Raw genomic sequence first — 21,548 nt, 5'->3', positions numbered from 1 at the left:
TGCTGCTTCACTTGAAAGGAGTGTTTGGGCCCTTGGACAGTGAGGAGAGAGGAAGTGAAGGGGCAGGTGTTGCATCTTTTGCATGGGCATGGGGTGGTGCCATAGGACGGGGTTGAGGAGTAGGGGGTGATGGAGGAGTGGACCAGGATGTCCCAGAGGGAACGATCCCTACGGAATGCCGTTAGGGGGGGTGAAGGGAAGATGTGTTTGGTGGTGGCATCATGCTGGAGTTGGCGGAAATGGTGGAGGATGATCCTTTGAATGCGGAGGCTGGTGGGGTGATAAGTGAGGACAAGGGGGACCCTATCATGTTTCTGGGAGGGAGGAGAAGGCGTGAGGGCGAATGCGCGGGAGATGGGCCGGACACGGTTGAGGGCCCTGTCAACGACCGTGGGTGGAAAACCTCGGTTAAGGAAGAAGGAGGACATGTCAGAGGAACTGTTTTTGAAGGTAGCATCATCAGAACAGATGCGACGGAGGCGAAGGAACTGAGAGAATGGGATGGAGTCCTTACAGGAAGCGGGGTGTGAGGAGCTGTAGTCGAGGTAGCTGTGGGAGTCGGTAGGTTTGTAATGGATATTGGTGGACAGTCTATCACCAGAGATTGAGACAGAGAGGTCAAGGAAGGGAAGGGAAGTGTCAGAAATGGACCAAGTGAAAATGATGGAGGGGTGGAGATTGGAAGCAAAATTAATAAATTTTTCCAAGTCCCGACGAGAGCACGAAGCAGCACCGAAGTAATCATCGATGTATCGGAGAAAGATTTGTGGAAGGTGGCCGGAGTAGGACTGGAACAAGGAATGTTCCACATACCCCATAAAGAGACAGGCATAGCTGGGGCCCATGCGGGTACCCATAGCCACACCTTTTATTTGGAGGAAGTGAGAGGAGTTGAAGGAGAAATTGTTCAGTGTGAGAACAAGTTCAGCCAGACGGAGGAGAGTAGTGGTGGATGGGGATTGTTCGGGCCGCTGTTCGAGGAAGAAGCTAAAGGCCCTCGAACCATCCTGGTGGGGGATGGAGGTGTAGAGGTTTTGGACATCCGTGGTGAAGAGGAAGCGGTTGGGGCCAGGGAACTGGAAATTGTTGATGTGATGTAAGGTTTCAGAGGAATCATGGATGTAGGTGGGAAGGGACTGGACAAGGGGAGAGAGAATGGTGTCAAGATAACGAGAAATGAGTTCTGTGGGGCAGGAGCAAGCTGAGACGATCGGTCTACCAGGACAGTTCTGTTTGTGGATTGAGCAATAAATGTTGGCCTAACCAGCATCCCGTAAATGAATTAAAAAAAGCAGGGTTCGTGGAGGCTTAAATTTGATGTGGACTGTTAGTCAGCCAGGAGGCCTGCTTTGATATTTGCAGGCTGGAGTTTAAACAGCAGATTAAGTTACGAGTCTGGATGTGTAATATTAAAACTTTCCAAAGGCCAGAAGCTTAGGTCAGGTTATTTTTTATTCATTCATGGGATGTGGGAATTGCTGGTTGGCCAGCATTTATTGCCCATCCCTAATTGCCCTTGAGAAGGTGGTGCTGAGCTGCCTTTTTGAATTGCTGCAGTCCAAGTGGTGTAGGTACACCTACAGTCCCTCTAGGGAGAGAGTTCCAGGATTTTGTCCCAGCGACAATGAAGGAACAGCGATATATTTCCAAGTCAGGATGCTGAGTGGCTTGGAGGGAACTTCAAGTGGTGGTGTTCCCATATGTCTGCTGCCTTTGTCCTTCTAGATAGTGGCGGTCGGGGGGTTTGGAAGATGCTGTCTAAGGAGCCTTGGTGAGTTCTTGCAGTGCATCTTGTAGATGGTACACACTGCTACCAGCACAACGGTGTTGCCCATTAGTGAGTCAGTTGCAGGCTAACAAGCAGTTTTTATGCATCTGGTCAATATCCATTGTTCACCTTAGGATATAAATGGTAGCTTTTAGCACCTCTGCAGGTATAACAAGGTTCGATGGCTTCCCCTTTGCTATAGAACTGGCTGGGGTGACAGATTATCTGATGGTCCCTGGTTTTGTTGATTGTAATGTGTCCTCACAACGGGTGGTGTGAGATTCCATAAGGATGAGTTTAATCTTTTTCCAGAAACTGTAGCGAACCTGTGAATCATGTGAACGGTAGCAGCCATCTTTTAGTTCATCAAGGTCCACTTTTTATTTAAGTAAAAAGGTAAAGTTTGATTTAAACAGTTTACGATCTCTTTCATGCCTTAGGAACATGACAATAATTTTAAAAACATCGGACTATATTACTCTAAATGTTAATCATGCCATGTTATTGGATGTTTCGTGTTGATTTAATGTTTTTGCAATTAAATTAAGAACGTATGAGAGAAAGTGAGTAATGGTATAGAGCCCAGCTTTTAACATGATGTCAATAGGCTTTGATCAGCGCACAAAAACTAATATGATAACATTCTTGCTTATGTGAATGAGACCCACCCAATAATAAATTAGTTTCATTGCTCTTCTGGTGAACAAAGAAATCATGACCACTGAAGCATACTTTACCTCCAGCTTTAACATTACAATTCACAAGATGATGATCAAAACAAATTCTATGTCAATACTTCCTTATCTCCAGTAGTTTCAAGTGAAACTCTTTTGGTAATGAACACCCTTTCATCAGGCACACATATTTCATGTTCTGTAATGCAATATGCTACATTTAATTAACTTGCATCTGCTACTTTAGTTAGTTACATCATTTGTTAGTAAATAAAAAGTGGGTGTCACTGAATAGGCCAGCATTTAGTGCGCTTTGCTAGATCTGAGTGACCTGCTAGGACACTTCAGTAAGCAGTTAAGGGCCAACCACGTTGCTGTGAAGTCTGGAGTCACATACAGACCAGACAGGATAAGAACAGAAGATTTCCTTCTGACAAGGATATTAGTGAATCAGTTGGGTTTTTACTGCAATCTGTCACTCTTACTGGTATAAGCTTGGTCTTCCAGATTTTCAAAAACCTGAATTCGAATTCAACAACAGCCAAGATGGAATTTGTATTTGCATTGGCTGGATTATTAATCCAGGCCTCTAGTTTACTAGTTCAGAAACATAATTACCACATTATATTGCTTTATATAATAAAAACATTAGTCCATAGGAACAGGAGGTGGCCATTCAGCTCCCCCAAGCCTCTTCTGGCATTCAAATTAGATGATAAATTGATCTGCACTTTAGGCCCATCTACCCGTCTTGGTTAAATTATATCTAATGTCCCTGTGGCTAACAAAAATCTATATATCTCAGTTTGAAATTTTCAATTGACCTAGCCTCAACAATTTTTTGGGGGACAGCTTTTCAGATTTTTGCTACACTTTGTGTGAACAAATGCTTTCTGACATCATCTTGAATGACCTAGCTCTAATTTTAAGGCCATGCCCCCTTGTTCTGGTCTTCCTTGCAAAAGGAAATAATTTCACTCTATCTACCCTATCAAATCCTTTGATTATCTTAAACACTTGAATTAGATCATCATTTAATCCTCTATATTCAAGGGATTAGAAACTGAGCCTATACAATCTCCTCAGAATTTAACCCTTTTAGCACTGATATCATTCTGGTGGATCTGTGCTGCACCTGCTCCAAGGACAATATATCCTTCCTGAGGTATCGTACCTAAAACTGATCATAGCACTCCAGACAGAAGCTAACCAGAGCTCTCTACATATGTAATATAACATCTATCCCTTTGTATTTCAGCCCTCTTGAGATAAAGATTCCATGAGCCTTTTTAATTTTTTTTGTACCTGTCGTTAGCTTTTATTGATTTCTGCACTTCTATACTAAATCTCTTTGTTTCTCCACAGTTTTTAGTTTCCTGTCTTTTAGAAAATACTCTGTTCTACCTATCTTAGATCCAAAGTGTTGGCCTAACACTTTTTTGAACTCCTTCTGTCACAGTTTTGCCCAGTCATTTAATTTCTTAGTTTATCTCTCCTATTCTTCATAAATAATGGAGTGACATTGGCAATTTCAACCAAAGAGGACAATTCCTGAATCAAGAGCATTTTGGAAGATTGGGACTAAAATTTTCTTCACCTACTTTTCTTAATACCTTAGTATGGAAACCATTGGGTCCTTGAGATTTGTCTATCTTTAATCTCAGTATTTTCTCAATCACCTTTTTTTTTTAACTTGTATTGAATCTAGTTAGTTCCTTCCCTTATTTATAGTTTTCCTTGTAACCCTAGTACTCTATCCTTATCCCGTACTGTGAAATAACTATTTAGTAAGGAATAGTTTTCCTTCAGGTAGCTAGCAGTCTTTTGGAGGCTAGGGCAGTGGTCGCCAGAGGCAGAATTTTATCTCCCACAGGCGGGCGCACGCCCAACCCAATCAGGTATAAAATTGTATGGAATGACATTGGGTGAGCGTCCCAACGTCGTTATACACTTGCGCGATATTTCGGTCGGCAGGCGCACACAAGAGTTGGCAGCGTGCCTGCCGACAATTAAGAAGCCTGTAAAGCCATTAAAGTATTAATTAACAGCAATTTTTCACTGCCCATCAAACCTTACAGTTGGCAGGCAAGCGAATCAGCCAGGTGGCCTTTGCATTTTTGAGGAAACCTCACCCACGAACAGGATGAGGTTTCTGATATTAATTTGAAAAAAAATGTTTTGACATAATTTTTATTATGTTTCTGTTCATGTGGGCGAGTCCTATGTGGGGACATTTTTTTCGGATTTTCAAAAGCTTTATTTTTGGTTTTAAAATTCTCCAGCTCCCTGAGGCAGCTCCCTGCCTTCAGGGAGCTTTCAGCACGCGGTCCCCGGCCCATGCACAGACTTATGCGTTTGCCTTCCTCCCTCTCCCACCCCGGCAGCACTGAGCTTCTCAGGGCGCTTTTCATGCGGCTGGCCAGTGAAATCACCATTGGAGGCCAATCGTGGGCGATGGGCCGTTTCCCAGCCGTTCATGGGCCCACCCGCCTGTGACCCGAAAATCCTGCCCCAGGAGTCTTGGGTATTTAAAGGGGCCCTGAGGAGCCTGTGAATACTGGCAAAACATCCCCCACATAGAAAAGGTAGAAAATCACTGCTCCAACATATTTACTTAATTGTTTCACATTGCTTTGCATACTGTTTATTGCTCTTATACTTGACGTTAGGTCACATTGCTTGGTAGTATCATCAAATAGTATATATTACAAGCAGTGCTCTTCTGCAAATTAACAATATCACGAAGATCACATTGTTCATTCACAAAGTGCAAAAAGTTATTATTGGCCTGGATTTTCCCATGAGCTTCAGAGTCTGACATTGGGACCAAATGGGTATCCCAAGCCCACGTGCTGGCAGCAAGACCAATGGCACAATCTTCCTGGAGGACATCCCAATTAGTTGCCTCTGAGCTCATGTCCAATTAAGAATGGGGGTGAGCGCCCAGTGCTGCTGGGCCAATCAGAAAGCCAGCAGGTCTGGAGTCTTGGCATATGAGCATACAAATTAGGAGCAGGAGTAGGCCACTCGGCCCCTAGAACCTGTTCTACCATTCAATAAGATCATGGCTGATCTGACTGTAACCGCAACCCCACATTCCTGCCTACTCACAATAACCTTTCACCCCCTTGTTAATCAAGAATCTATCTAGCTCTGCCTTAAAAATATTCAAAGGCTCTACTTCCACTGCCTTTTGAGGAAGTGAATTCCAAAGACTCACACCCTCTGAGAGAAAAAAAATTCTCATCACTGTTTTAAACGAGAAACCCCTTATTTTTAAACAGTGGCCTCTAGTTCTAGATTCTCCCACAAGAGGAAACATCCTCTCCACATCCACCCTGTAAAGACTGCCCAGGATCTTAAAGGTTCACTCAAGTCATCTCTTACTCTTCTGAACTCCAGTGAATACAAGCCTAACCTGTCCAACCTTTCCTCATAGGGCAATCCGCCCATTCCTGGTATTAGTCTCGTAAACCTTCTTAACTGCTTCTAACGCATTTACATCTTTCTTTAAATAAGGAGACCAGTACTGTACACAATACTCCAGATGTGGTCTCACCAGTGCCCTGTACAACTGATGCATAACCTCCCTACTTTTGTGATCAATTCCCCTCACAATAAATGATAACATTCTGTTAACTTTCCTAATTACTTGCTGTACCTGCATACTAACATTTTGTAATTTATGCACGAGGATACTGAGATCCCTCTAAATCTCAGAGCTCTGCAATCCCTCACCATTTAGATAAAAAGCTTCTTTTTTATTCTTCCTGCCAAAATGGACAATTTCACATTTGCCTACATTATACTCCATTTACCAGATCTTTGCCGCATTATTAAGCTATCTATGCCCCTTTGTAGTCTCCTTTTGTCCTCTTCACAACTTATTTTCCTACCTATCTTTGTGTCATCAGCAAATTTAACAACCATACCATCTTCATCCAAGTCATTTATATAAATTGTAAGAAGTTGAGGCCCCAGCACTGATCCCTGTGACACACCACTTGTTACATCCTGCTCCCAGAAAAGGACCCATTTATGCCAACTCTGCTTCCTGTTAGCTACCCAATCTTCTGTCCATACCAATATGTTACCCCCTAAACCATGAACTTTTACCTTCCGCAATAACCTTTGGTTTAGCACCTTTTCAAATGCTTTCTGGAAATCCAAGTACAGTACCCAGTTCCCCTTCATTCACAGCACATGTGACTCCTTCAAATAATTCCAATAAATTAATTAAACATGAATTCCCTTTCACAAATCCATGTTGATTCTGCCTGATTGCCTTGAATTTTTCTAAATGTCCTGCCATAACATCTTTAATAATAGCTTCTAACATTTTCCCTACAACAGATGTTAAGCGAACCGGCCTGTAGTTTCCTGTTCTCTGTCTCCCTCCCTTTTTGAATAAAGGAGTTACATTTGCTATTTTCCAACTTAATGGAAACTTCCCTGAATCTTCCCTGAACATTGCCTGGAAAATTAAAACCAACACATCAACTATCTCACTAGCCATTTCTTTCAAGACCCAAGGATGAAGTCCATTAGGACCCGAGGACTCGTCAGTCTGCAGCTCCGACAATTTGGTCAATACCACTTCCCTAGTGATTGTAATTTTACTGAGTTCCTTCCTCCTGATTTCCTGATTTACAGCTATTTCTAGGATGTTACTTGTATTCTCTATGGTGAAGACCAATGCAAAATACCTGTTTAGTTCATCTGCCATCTCCTTACTTTGCATTATTAGTTCCACAGACACACTTTCTATGGTATCAATGCTCACTCTGTTAACTCTTTTCTTGCTTAAATATCTCAGAAACTCTTATTATCTGTCTCTATATTACTAGCTAGCTTTCTCTCATAGTCTAATATTTCTCTCCTTATCAATCATTTAATCATTCTTTATTTTTTATATTCTGTCCAAACTTCTGACCTGCCACCAACATTTGCACACTTATGTGCTTTTTCTTTAAGTTTGATACTGTCTTTAACATTTAACATTTTTAGTTAATCACAGATGATGGGTCCTCCCCGTGGAATTTTTCTTTCTCATTGGAATGTACCTATTCTGTGTATTCTGAAATATCTCTTTAAATGTCTGCCACTGCATGTCCATTGATCTATCCTTTAACCTAATTTGCCAGTTCACTTTAACGAGCTCTGCTTTCATGCCTTCTTAATTGCCCTTATTTACATTTAAAATGTAATCTTCAACCCACTCTTCTCCCCCTCAAATTGAATGTAAAATTCAATCATGTTATGATTGCTACTACCTAGGGGTGTCTTCACTATGGGCAGAATTTTTCCGTCAGCGTGCAGGGGGCAGGAACCTCATGCCGACACGTAAAATGACGCACGGTGACGTTGGGTGTGTATCCCGACATCACCGCGCGCCATCGCAATATTTCACTGGGCAGGTGCGCAACGATGTCTGTTGTGTGCTTGCCAGTAATTACCGGGCCAATTAAAGTAGTTGAGGCTCCAATTGTTGAGGTGCAATGGGCAGGCAGCTATCCAAAACTTTAATGAAGCTCATCCATGGGCAGGAAAGAGGGATTATTGTTTTTGTGAATCCAGGCATTTAATATTTAGCGCTCAGAAGTTATTGAAAGTTGCATGTGTGAGGTGGAGATGTGTCAAACGCATAGCAGCTGCTTCGACTCCACTCATAACCTTCAGGTCAGCACTTTTCAGTGAGGATTTGTTTTGGGGCCTATAGGTTTCAGCAAACCTCCCTGAGCCTGGGAATGGGAGGTGATCTATCCACTGGAGGCATCCCATCTGAGGAGGAAGGGAAGGCTAGAAGGGGGAGGAGGCCAGGAATGCACATTCAGCCTCCAGGGGAGCCACCTTTGGGAAGACAGGCACAGGCATAAGGGTTGCAGGGCCAAGAGGTAGTCCAAGGCGCAAGGCGGCCCAGAAAACGCCACTATCCTGCTATCAGGGTACACAGAGCGAAATGATGAGGGGGCACAGGCTGACCCGGGCATGCTCCAGGGAGGCAGGGACACCCAGGATGCTCAAATCCAAGGAACCTTTAGCTAGCACAGCACATATGGATCTGCAACACAAGACTGGCATGTATCCTCCATTCTGGAGATCTCATCTGTCTAGATAGGATTGGCGATGGGCCAATCTAAAAAATCTAAAAGACACACAAACCACTCATCAAATCTCAACAATCCAGGCACCTTCCCAAAAAAAAGGCAAAAAGGCACCCACAGCCATTTGAGACAACATAAATTTAATACTGTAACCAACATCTTTTCACATAACAGAAATAAAATGGTGTTGCACTTCATACAAAGCTTGATGCAACTCATGGTAGGGGGGTGGGGGGGGGGGGCCAACAGAAAAGCACCAGTGATGAACCCGGGGTGTGCGTAAGGTGCCTTCATTTTACGTTAGCTCCGCAGCTGGCATCTCCCCAGTCATCACTGCCTCATTGGGTGCGGCGGCCACTGGCAGAGGGGCAGAGGAGCTGCTCCCCTCATCTGGAGTGCCCTGAAAGGTGCCAGCAGAGAAGACAGGCAGCTGCTCTGCAGACGTGAGGTCCAGTTGGCCCTCCCTGCTCACTGTAGATGGATGGGCACTGAGGTGGGATATCTGGTGGCCAAACCACCGCCAACACAGGCACTGACCAGATAAGGTCAATGCCCCTGTGAGGGTGTGCAGGTCCCTGATCCTGTTCCTGGAGCTGCCTCTCCATGAGAGTCGCCAATCTCTCCATGGAGGAAGCTTGGCGCTCAGCCATGATGCTCAATGCATCGGCCGTGGCCTGCGTAGACTCCTCCACCACTGATACCAAGCCAAGCAGAGCCTCATGTATCTCCACCAGATGCTGCCGCGTGTCAACAGTTGGCTGCATCGCCCATGACTCCAGAGGCTCATCATCTGCCACGGACTGAGCATGTACCTGGGCCACTTCAGTCCTCTGACTGCTGGCGCCATCGGCACTCTTTGTCTCCGCCAGCTGCTCCAGCGACTGTGAAGTGCCCTCACTGCTGTGACCCAGGACACTAGCCAAAGATGTGATGCTCACCGTGGTGCCAGCATCTGTGCTGGTGCCTGCCTGACAGAGAGGGTGTGACGCTTCTAAAGGTGCAACTTCATGCCCCTCAGGTGTCAGAAGAGGCCCCTGCTGCGGCTCCCGACCGTGTGCCGATGATGCTGAAAGGAAGAGTAAGGAAATTCGACCAGTTAGCCTGCAGACAATGTCAATGTACATGCCTGTATCCCAGTTCATCATGTGTTCATCATTCCACATGCAATGAGCAAACCATGTTGGTAACATCACTCACTGAACAATCAGCAATGGCATGGATGTTGGGAGACTACTGGTGACATGAGTGCTGGTCATACATACCTGCTGTGGAACCCCAAACTCTCCGGCTCCAGTGGACCTGAGCGTGTGCCGCCTCTCCAGGTCGAGGCCCTCCTGCTCAAAGTGGCTCAGCATCAAAATCTGGCCTGGCCCACCACCAGTCCTCAGCCGCTCGGCGTTGTTATGAGAATTCTTCTCCTGTAAATGAAAAAAATGCATTGATAAGTGATACTTGTACCGTCAATGTCCTCGCGGCCGGCCCACCCCAAGCCCAGTTGGCCATTGCAGGCCTGCAGTGCATCCTTCCCTCACTGGTGGCTGGCACTCACACAAATATGCCTAGTGTGTCCTTGCCCCCGTCCCCTCCAACCCCCCCGCCCACATGCTGCCTTCATCACAGTTGGGAGCACACAGTTATCTCTTCCGTTGCAAGAAGGCATAATGACGTGGACCGCAGAGGGCAGTAGATACATATGCTCCACAGCATCTTGAAGATCCCCTCACACCATGTCATCACCCTGACTTCCACACGTCGTGAAGTTCGACCAGTGAGCCTGGGTGTAGCTGCTCCAAGTTAACCCCGTCACAGTCACTCTGCCACATGCTGCAGGTGCAGAACCCATCTCATTACAACGCTCTCATGTTGACGAACGCATAGGCAATATCTGGTGGCCCGCCCAGCTAAGGGCACATGCCGTCAATGACTCATCGCACCCAGGCCACTCAGACATGGGTGGCCCGCCAGCAGGGGAGAAGGTAACATGATAGGTGCAGTGAACGATGCCAACATGCTACTCACCCTTCCCGTGCACAGCAGGTCATTGAAGTGTTTGCGGCACTGGGTCCATGAGCGCCGTGCCATGTCGTTGGAGCTCACGACCTCCGCAACCTCCTCCTTCATCAAGTGGGGTGGCCTCCTCCTCCCATCCTCAGGGACAAGCACATCCCGCCGTGCTGCCACCTCCTCAAGGAGGGCAGCAAGGCACTCATCAGAAAACCTGGGTGCACAGTGATCACCCGCCCTACCTTCCTGCATGGCTGTTTTACATGTGCCTTGCCCCCAACCTCTGGCCATGTACAGCAGCCTTGATGCGGCTGCAGCTTGGTTTTTAAACAGGCTGCCTGGTCACCATTGGACCCGGCAGTGATTGCCATTCCGCCTGCGCCCGCCCACTCCCGCCGTCCCCGGGAGTTACCAAACACACTGGGCGGGCCTTAATTGGCCTGTCTGCGCAAAATGGTGGTGTAGTGGCGATCAGGACTGTGACCGTCGGTGCCCACTCCCGCACGACCCGCCCGATCTGGGGAAAATTCTCCCCTATGAGGTTGTCAATTAATTCTACCTCATTGCACAATACCAGGTCTAGTATAGCCTGCTCTCTAGTTGGCTCCAGAACATACTGTTCTAATAAACTATCCCAAAAACATTCTATGAACTCTTCATCTATGCTACCTCTGCCCATCTAACTTTTCCAGTCTATATGTAGATTAAAATCCCCATAATTATCTCTGCACCTTTCTGATATGCTCCTGTTATATCTTCTTTTATACTCAGTCCTACCATGTAGTTACAATTAGGGGGTCTGTACACCACTCCCACAAGTGACTTCTTGCTTTTATCATTTCTCATCATGACTCAAACTGCTTCTACATCCTGATTTCCTGAACTTAGGTCATCCCTCTCTAATGTGCTAATACCATCATTAATGAATAAAGCCAACCTCCACCTTTTCCTGTCCTTCCTGAATATCATGTCCCAGTTGGAGAGGTGGACACTGCTGAGGCAAGTCAGAGACCACAAGGGCACTTCAACATGGAGGTGCCTTTGGAGACATTCAAGTAAATACAAAAATCATAGGTGGAAAGGCGGTAGCCTCCTCAGAACAGGGAGAGCCCCTTCTGGGTGATTGTTGGGGCTATGAGTGTGCCCTTTCTGGCCCACAGCTCCAGTAAAATGCTGCCAAGGCTGCAAACCAACGTCGCTAATTGAGACCTTAATGATATTAATTGGCTTTCCCGTTTCCCAGCACCACAGGCCTCTGAAAATTTAACCCATCATCTTCGGGTTGCTTTGCATGGCAATCTCAAATCAGAAGCCAATTCTCTATTAATTTTTAACCTATTTGAAAATTGCACATATGAATCTCACAGAAAGGTAAGAATAGATTTCAACTTTCACCGGCAAGTGGAAAACTCAGCATTGTGAATTGACTGCTTATCATACATCATGCCGGACTTTCCTTTACATTGACTTCAATGGAAAAATTCCTAAGTTTAGTGTGGCACTGGTTGCTGCTTCTAATCCACTCAGTCTGCACTTTGTAGTCCATCAACTCCTTGGATGAGCATTGGTTGCATTTCAGAATGGTTATGTTCTTTTATCTTTTTTGAATATTGAAATTGCATTTGCTATCTAACAATCCTCAGGATACAGCTTCAGTGATTGCAGAGTTCCTAAATGTATTAACCACATCTAGTCTATTTTCTCTTTCATTTCTTTGAAGAGCCTAAGCTTCTTCCTAAATGGTCCAAGGTATTCTCAGTTATTTTAGCTTTCTTATATCATGTCATTATTCTGAAGTTGTATGCTGGATATTGGTTTGGGTTCAGCATCATCAGTTGCATCTGTAAACTGATCCCACATGAATTGGAGTGCATCTTTTACTGTCCAATATCCACCTGAAAGAGAGATGATCTGGGGATTGTAACATATAACTGAAATATCATACATATAGCCACTTGTGTTACCCTATTTTTATGGAAAGTAAACTGAAAGACATTCCATTGACATGGGACACAACATCAAAACAACAAAGTGGTGTGTATTATCTTAATCTAAAATGCATCAACAAACCATGTTCATGGTGAGATCACTCAATTTTCTATGCTGTTTGCTTTATGAAAAATAATCAAGATAGAACCTGACTGACACCCTAGGTGTAAGTCTACTTTTGAGTTAAGCAATTCAAAAGTTAACTAGTCTGATGGGGTAATTTTAAATTCTCAAAGCTGACATCTGGCTCCTCCAACCTGCCCATTTCTGGTTTTATCGGAGGATGGTTGGAGGTTGGGTGACCAACCCATTCTCAGGTGGTAGATAGGTCATAAAATCTTTTAAGGAGGCTGTTTGCCTCCATTTAAACTGAAATTTTATTTTTAATACTTGGAAGCCGTGATACCTTGGCACTCCGTGTGGCATTGAGGAACAGGAGTGATTCTCAGAGCCCAACAAGCGCATGCTCGATCAGATTCCTACGAACGACTGACCTCCATCTCTTCCATTGTGGCTGACCAACCAGCAATTGACCAAACGTTCCATGTGATGTCCAACCCTCACCTTCTGATGCCCAACTTACCTGATGTCCACTCCCAGATTACTTTCCCACTCAACAGGCAACTAGCCTGTCAATCTGATTGGCTTTTGGGCAGAAAACCTGTAGAAAAATTTAAAATATTAAAAGTTGTTTGAAGGTTTTCATTGAGCGGTAGCATCAGGTAAAACAATTTTACAGTTACATCATGTAAAACTTGCTCTGAAAAGAGCAGTTGTTACTTTAAAGAGTTCCTTTGAAGAAATTGTGGGGCTTGACATTTTGGACAATGTACTCTGTCTTTCATCAGTAACAACTGCTGTTTTACAACAAAATTTTACACAGAATAATCATAAAATAGTCTTACTCAATTTAAAAAATTTCCTGCATGAAAATTGGCAGGACTTGTGGGAAACCCTTACTTCCAAGTTTCCCATCCAAAATCCCTCTCCCCATCCCGCCCCCCCCAACCCCACTTCTCTTCCTGGGTCTGACTAAATACCGAAGCCTATGGCCAGGATTTCCCGCTTAGTGGAGGGGGGTGGGGGGAGCGGGATCGGGAGTGAGCAGGTGCGGACCACCCGCGATCAGGTCTGCTCTGTCATTTAACGCGGGTGGGCCAATTAAGGCCCGCCCAACGTATTTGCTGATTCCTGTGGATAGCAGGAGTGTGCAGTCAGCGGCAGGGGTGCACAGATCACAGGGTCCAATGTCGACCCGGCAGCCTGTTTAAAAGAAGACCTGGCAGCCTCCTGTAGGCTGCTCACAATGGCCAGTTCTCAGTCGCACAAGAAGGGTTCAGGTGTGCAGGCCAGGCTGGAGCGAAGGCCAGAGGAGCAGGCCAGGCTGCAGGGTAGGCCAGCAGGGAGCCAAAGCGCCCCTTTTTTTCTGATGTTGCCTTGCTGCCTTCCGCGAGGAGGTGGCAGCACGGCTGGAGGTGTTGGTCCCCCAGGATGGGAGAAGGAGGCCCCCCCACATGACCAAACATGCCTGGGAGGAGGTGGCAGAGGTGGTGAGCTCCCGCGATGTGATTCGGCACACCTGGAACCAGTGCCACAAGCACTTCAACAATTTCACAGAATCACAGTGCAGAAGATGCCCTACGGCCCATTAAGTTTGCGCCAACAAATGAGAAACACCTGACCTACCTACCTAATCCCATTTACCAGCACATGGCCCATAGCCTTGAATGTTATGACGTGCCAAGTGCTCATCCAGGTACTTTTTAAAGAATGTGAGGCAACCTGCCTCCACCATCCTCCCAGGCAGCGCATTCCAGACCGTCACCGCCCTCTGGGTAAAACAGTTTTTCCTCACATCCCCTGTAAACCTCCTGCCCCTCACTTTGAACTTATGTCCCCTCGTGACTGACCCTTCAACTAAAGGGATCAGCTGCTCCCTATCCACCCTGTCCGTGCCCCTCATAATCTTGTACACCTCGGTCAGGTCACCCCTCAGTCTTCTCTGCTCCAATGAAAACAACCCAAGTCTATCCAGCCTCTTTTCATAACTTAAACATCCTGTTGCACCCCCTCCAGTGCAATCACATCCTTCCTATACCGTGGTGACCAGAACTGCACACAGTGCTCCAGCTGTACAACTCCAACATGACCTCCCCACTTTTGTAATCTATATCTCAATTGATAAAGTCAAGTGTCCCAAATGCCTTTTTCACCACCCTAGCAGGGTGAGGACCATCTAGGCATTGGGTATTTAACCCAGCAGATAGCCTTACCCTCTGAGGCACCAAACACAACCCCCCCCACCCCCACCCCCCACCCCCCCCCGCCTCACCCCCACCCCCCACCCCCCACCACTCCCTCCAACCCCTAAGTCTTACTGTCGTGACTGCATTGAATCATTTAGGGCATTTTTCCTTTGCTGGGTGGTCAAGCAGATAATGCCCATGCTGAAGTCAGCCTGAGTGGGTCATGAGGAGATGTATTGATCTTAGTCCCACATGAACTAGTTTGGGGGCAACCTGGAGGAGCTGCAGCTAGGCGCGTACTCAGAACTCCAGGACATGTCCTATTCAGGATGATGAGATGGTGGAAGGGCAGTCTCAAGGTGTTGTGGCAAAGAACCATCTGCTGCCCTCTACACTGCGCGTGATTGTGCCTCCTTGCTATGGGAGGAAATACCGTGTGGTTCCTAATGTGATTAACGCAGCATGTGTCCAAGGGGGGATTGTGGGGGTGGGCTGCAAGCCTATCATTTTGGTCTGAGTGATCAGTGAGTGAGGAGAGGAGGCACTGGAGGCCTGATACGCCCCACTCTGGTTGGGGTGTGGCGTGCACAAGCAGAGTCCGTGTGCATTTGCCCTAATCAATGGTCTTCTCTCTTTTTTAGGAGGAGTGCTCATAACGCAGCCGAGTGTGTGAGGACTGGAGGCAGCCAGGCACAGCTCTCCATATTAACCCCTTTCGAGCTGGAGGCCCTTGAGCTGGAAAGGCACCATGCACCCAGGTCTCCTGGTGTCGGTGAGGCTGAGGTGGCACAGTCAGTTGCTTAAGGCCAACAGTGAGGTCCGCATTGTCTTCCCAACAACCATAGCACTAATGATTGTTAAATTAGTTATTTTTGCAACATTGCTGCCATTGGTTCTGAAAGGTTGAGCGCATAATGAGCCAGGGGGTCAGGCATGAAGTTTGTCAGTGTGTGCATGCTAACGGATCCACTGTCCTTATTCTTCCTTTCAGCATCATAAGAGCATGGTCGGGAGGAGGGGCAGCAGATGCCCCCTCTCACACCTGAGGGCCCTGAAGTCTCACTAGCGTCACATCATTTCTGCAAGGCAGGCACCAGCACAGATACTAGCACCTCAGTGGGAATTCGAACATCGGCTACTGTCCCGGGGCACAGTGGTGAGGGCACTTCGCATTCTCTGGAGGAGCTGGCAGAGACAGAGTGCCCATGGTGCCAGCAGTTGGAGGACTGCAGCAGACTAAGCACATGCTCAGCCGGTGCCTGATGATGTGCCTCTGGAGTCATCTGTGACACAGCAGGGGCAGGAAATGCGGCCAGGTATGCGGGAGCATCTGGGCGAGATACATGAGGCTATGCTTGGCTTGGTATCCATGGTGGAGGATTCCATGCGGACGATCGCCAAAGCAACGAGCCTCATGTCTGAGCGCCATGTGTCTTCCATGGAGAGAGTGGCGACACCTATGGAGAACCTACTCCAGGAGACCCGCCAGGGCTTCCTGGGTATGTGCCCTGACCAGCAAGCCCTCACATTGGCATTGATCTCAGTTGGTCACTGCCAGTGTGGGAGATGGTGTGGGCATCAAGCTTCCCAGTTCATTGCACATCCATCCACGGTGAGCAGGGAGGTCCAAAGCGACCTCACGTTGGCACAGCAGCTGCCTGTCATCTCTGCAGACTCCTCTCAGGGCGCTTCAGATGAGGGCATCAGCTCCTCCGCCCCTCTCCCAGTGACCATATCATCTGGTGAGGCTGCGATGACTGAGGAGATGGCAGCTGTGGAACTGGCAGCTCCCTCCCAGGTAGGCCCAGCACAGGCTCCACGGGCCAGAGGACAGCTGCCAATGTCATCAAGGCCAACAGGACAGCAGAGTCAGCAGGCTGTCTCAGATGCCACTCCGAGCGATGGGGCAGCACCAAGACGTAGCACCTGGAAATTAAAGCATAAGGCACATTAGGCACACCACGGGTTTTTCACTGGTGCTTTTCTGTTGACCTGAAATTAGGTCCTTATGATTTATTTTATATTATTTACACTATTGTTTAATAATTGTGAGAACTTCTGATTCACACATTAAATGCCGAGTGTGACCATGGCTGAGGGTGGCTCGTTTTTGCTGCATTTGTATGTTTAAGAAAAGTGTCATGAGTGTTTTTTTGGATATTCATCTTTATGTACAAGGCCCTTAGTTACTGCTGATGAACTGGCAGATTTTGCACTTAGGTGTCGAGGATTGAGGTGCCAGCCCAGGCTTGTCCTGGTGATCCATCTGTGGTGTGCTAGCTGAAGGTTCGTTGGATTAAAGCATCCCTGGTGTCCCTGCCTCCTTGGAGCAGTCCCGGGTCAGTGTCTAAACCCTCAGCATTTCCCTGTGCTTGCTCATCTTCAGAATCACTGCTGGACTCATTGTGTGCAGCCGCAGCCACTGCTTCAGCATCTTCATCGTCCACTGCGTCCCCCTTTCCAGCACAAGATTGTGGAGAGCGCAGCATGCTATCACTATCACCAAATCATGATCTGGGGGATACTGGAGTGCGCCCCCTGAATGGTATAGGCATCGGAAGCGCATCTTGAGAAGACCGATGGCTCTCTCCACCCCAGCCTTTGTGGAGGCGTGTCTCCTATTGTACCGCTGCTCAGCTTTTGTTTTTGGATGGCAGAGAGGTGTCATGAGCCACTTTCTGAGGCAATAGCCCTTGTCACCCAGCAGCTATCCACCCAGCTGAGCCGGAGCACTGAAGAGCCTCAGCACCTGGGAGTGTCTGAGGATTTAGACATCATGGGAGCTGCCTGGGTACCTTGCACAGACTTGTAAAATCAGCATCCTGTGATCACACATTATCTGCACATCATGGAGTGGAATCCCTTCCTGTTGACAAAGGCACCAGTCTCACCTGCTGGCGCCTTGATGGCTACATATGTGCAGTCTATTGCAACCTGGACAAGGGGGAAGCCAGCAATGGCCGCGAAGCTTCTGGGTCGCTGTATCTGGCCTGCCTTGTCCCAACGGAAGTGGATGAAGGTCAATGCACGCCTGAACAGAGCGTCTGTGACCTGCTTGACACAAGTGTGGACAGCTGATTGGGAGACACCGCAAAGATCACCCACCGAGCCCTGGAAGGAGCCAAAGGCACAGAAGTTGAGGACAGCTGTGACCTTCAGAACCACTGGCATGGGGTGTCCACCAACACAGTTAAGGGAGATCCCAGGGCCAATCATCTGACAGATATATTTGATTGTCTCCCTTGACAGTCAGAACTTCCTTCAGCACTTCACCTCAGACATGTTGAGGTAACTGCTTCACCACCTGTATACCCTGGCAGCAGGATAGTGGCATCTTCTGCAGCCCCTTCCACCTTGGACAACCTCTTGGCCCTGTGCCCCTTGTGCCTGCGCATGTACTCCCAAAGATGGCTCCCCTGGAGGCTGAATGTGCACTCCTGGCCTCCCCCTCCTTCTAGCCCTCCCTTCCCCCTCAGAGCAGCTGCCTCCAGTGGACAGATCAGATCCCATACCCAGGCTAAGCAAAGGCTTCCTGAAAGCTACAGGCCCGGAAAAGATTCCTCACTGCAGAGTGCTGAACCGAAGGTTAAGAGTCCTGAAAAAGCTGCTGGGATGCGTGCTGAAGTACTGCAGATCACACAGGCAAGTTTAAAAAACTTACTCCAATAACTACTTCACAGACCAGATTCACAACCCCAATGAGCCCTCTCATCCCTCTCGTGGATGAGGTTAATAGAAATGTCTCCCAGCCGCCTGCCCATGCACCGACCCGGAGATCACACGGGCGTCGAAAAATCGGCATCAATTGAAGACTAAAGGGCCTTAAATGGCCTGTTAATTAATAGCGGGCAGGTCTCAGACTTCATCGCGTGCCCGGCCAGTGAAATATCACGACAGCGCGCAGTGAGGTTGGGACACTCGCCCGATGTCACCACACATCATTTTATGCGCGGAGTCAAATGAAAAATTTTGCTCTATGTTTCTGTCACCGGCTACGAGGACTCACTCACCCACTCTGTCAGTGAGACAGAAAACTTTCTCTCACTTGCCTTTCACTATGTGATCTGGTTTCAACCCACCAAGCCATTATTCAGAGTTGGTACCCTAATTAAAATGTCTATTCTTTGATGTTGGAACATGAGACTCCCAAGTATCTGGTTTAGCTAATCTACCTCCCACACTCCCCACTGAGTGAATGAATTAAGAAAATTCCTGATCACTTGGGTGTCATAAAGGAACTATTTCATCACAATGGTGTGATATGGTTTATGGTTTGAGATTATGTGCAACAACCTACCCTTTGTTTTCTTAATTAACATCCCAATTTACTATGGTAACCAGCCTGGACTCAGCCCAACTTTATTGCTGAGGCAAAATGCTAATTTTAACCATTACAGAACCATATAGTTAAGGAAGTGTCTTTATTAGTATTGTTTGAACTACAAAATTGTTACACATTTGCTTCATTAACATTTATTTATGTGAAAAGGAACTCTCCCACTTTCCTGTCCAACATTTATCTCTCAACCAATACCAATAAAACAGATTATCTGTGTAATTAACTGAGATTCTCACCTGTGATGCCCTTCTTTTTGACTATTCGCTCACGGGATGTGGGCTTTGCTGGCTGGGCCAGCATTTATTCTCCATCTCTGGTTGTCCTTGAGAAGGTGGTGGTGAGCTGCCTTCTTGATCTGCTGCAGTCCATGTGGTGTAGGTACACCCACAGTACTGTTAGGAAGGGAGCTCCAGGATTTTGACCCAGCAACCCCTGGGCAAATTGGCAATGGCAGGATTGGAATGAGAACAGTGCAAGGAGTGTAAACTTTGAATTTAAGATCTCTGTATCCCTGTTCTTGCGCTGCAGACCAAGTTAAAATCAGCCCTCATATCATCAAATGAGATATTTCTGAGAGCAGAACTAAATAATTTTAATAATTATTATTAAAAGAAGGGAGAGTGCTAGTTTGTGATTTTAGTGTAGCCTTAAGTTTATCTTTATTTGAATGAGAAAAATTATATGACCTTTATAATAGACACTTTAAAGAATGTGATAATTTGTAAATTTGGTTCACATCCTACTAAATGTTTATATCTTTAAGTAAATTTTATTGTTTTTGTGAAGTTGAAAAGTGCATGATCTAGTTTTATCTTTAAAAATGTTTTCAATTGATATGCAATTGAAAAGTAGCATGCCCAAGTGTAGCCACTTTACACACCATCCTTTGAATAGATTGAGAATAAGACTAAAACAAATGGTATGTTAGCGCCACCTGCAGTGCAAAATGTTGATCTACACATTGAATTTTTATCTTGCACTCAAATGGAAAAATGTCAACTTTTTAAAAAATCACGCCAATTTATACTACAGGAGAAAAGGATGCTGATTGATTGTCAAGTCGACCCTGATTGGCTGAGGTATTGCCATGGAGAAAGCAAAGGGAAACTATAGGTTCCCCAAGCTCTTGGGTAATTCAACAAAGGCACAAGGCTTGAACATATTCCTTTTATTTTCAGAGAACGGGTCCCTGTGTATGAATGTCGCTTCTAGCAAGTACAAATGATTATCTTAAATTGGTTGTAGCTATTGGTGCATTCAGGATTGTTCAGCAAGTGCTGCCCAATTACAGAATCACATCTAACAGTATACATAATAAGATAATCAGTCAAACTCATTTATGCTTGCTGGAAGCGACATACATTCATTTTAAGGGACCTGTTCTCTGCAAACAAAAGGAATATGTTCAAGCCTTGCACCTTTGTTGAATTATCCTGGAGTTTGGGGATCCTTTAGATCCCTGTTGCTTTCTCCATTGCAATGCTTCAGCCAATCAGAGTTGACTTGCCAACCAATCAGCACCCTTTTCTCCTGTAGTATAAATTGTTGTGATAATTTGAAAGTTAGCATTCTTGCAATTGTCCTGATGAGTGCAAGATGAAAAGCTTCTTCAATATGTTTCTCATTTCAGCAATATTCAATTTCTGTAACACCAAGTTTTCTGAAAAGCTATGTGCACCACATGCATTGCATCCCTTTATCCAATCTTAAAGTAAACAATAATACTTTTAGAAATCAACAGAAATGGTTATTAAAACATGAACATTTCTAAAAACAAGAAATGGCTGGTAGGAATTGAATTGATAATAATAGTATTGCTGAAAAAACAGATGTGTCTGAGCTTTTCATCTTGCACTCATCAGGACACTCGCAAGAATACCAATATAGGGGAAAACAACAATTCAAAGTATGTAAAGAAAGTGCTGATTGGTTGGCAAGTGGTGTGGCCATGGAGAACGCACTAGTGATGGTGACTGACAATTAACTGCCAAGCATTGTTTGAAGCTTAAACTAGGCAGCTTAACCCTGATTGATCAAGGCATTGCCCAGGTAACTGTCAGTCACCATCACTGGTGCATTCTCCATGGCAATGCCACTTGCCAACCAATCAGCGTTCTCTTCACACTTGGTATAAATTGTTGTTTTCCCCTAACATTGTATTCTTGCGAGTGTCCTGATGAATGCAAGATAATAAGCTTATACATGTCTCTTTTTTTAGCAATATTCAAGTTCTGTACTACCAAAATGACTAATTGAAAACAATAGATGAATTCTACTTTGTATGCCTTTGAAATATAACTCTAAAAATAAGTAATAGTGGTTGGGCTCTCAGACATTACTCCTGGGTAGCCTGGGCCTGGGCGATGTTTGAGATATTTTCCTTTTGGTCCATTCCAAACTGGTGTTACGGACCGGAGGGGGATT

The sequence above is a fragment of the Carcharodon carcharias genome, chromosome 11 (genome assembly GCF_017639515.1).
Source record: "Carcharodon carcharias isolate sCarCar2 chromosome 11, sCarCar2.pri, whole genome shotgun sequence".
NCBI classification, from domain to species: Eukaryota; Metazoa; Chordata; class Chondrichthyes; order Lamniformes; family Lamnidae; genus Carcharodon; species Carcharodon carcharias.
This window is presented reverse-complemented; position numbering follows the sequence as displayed.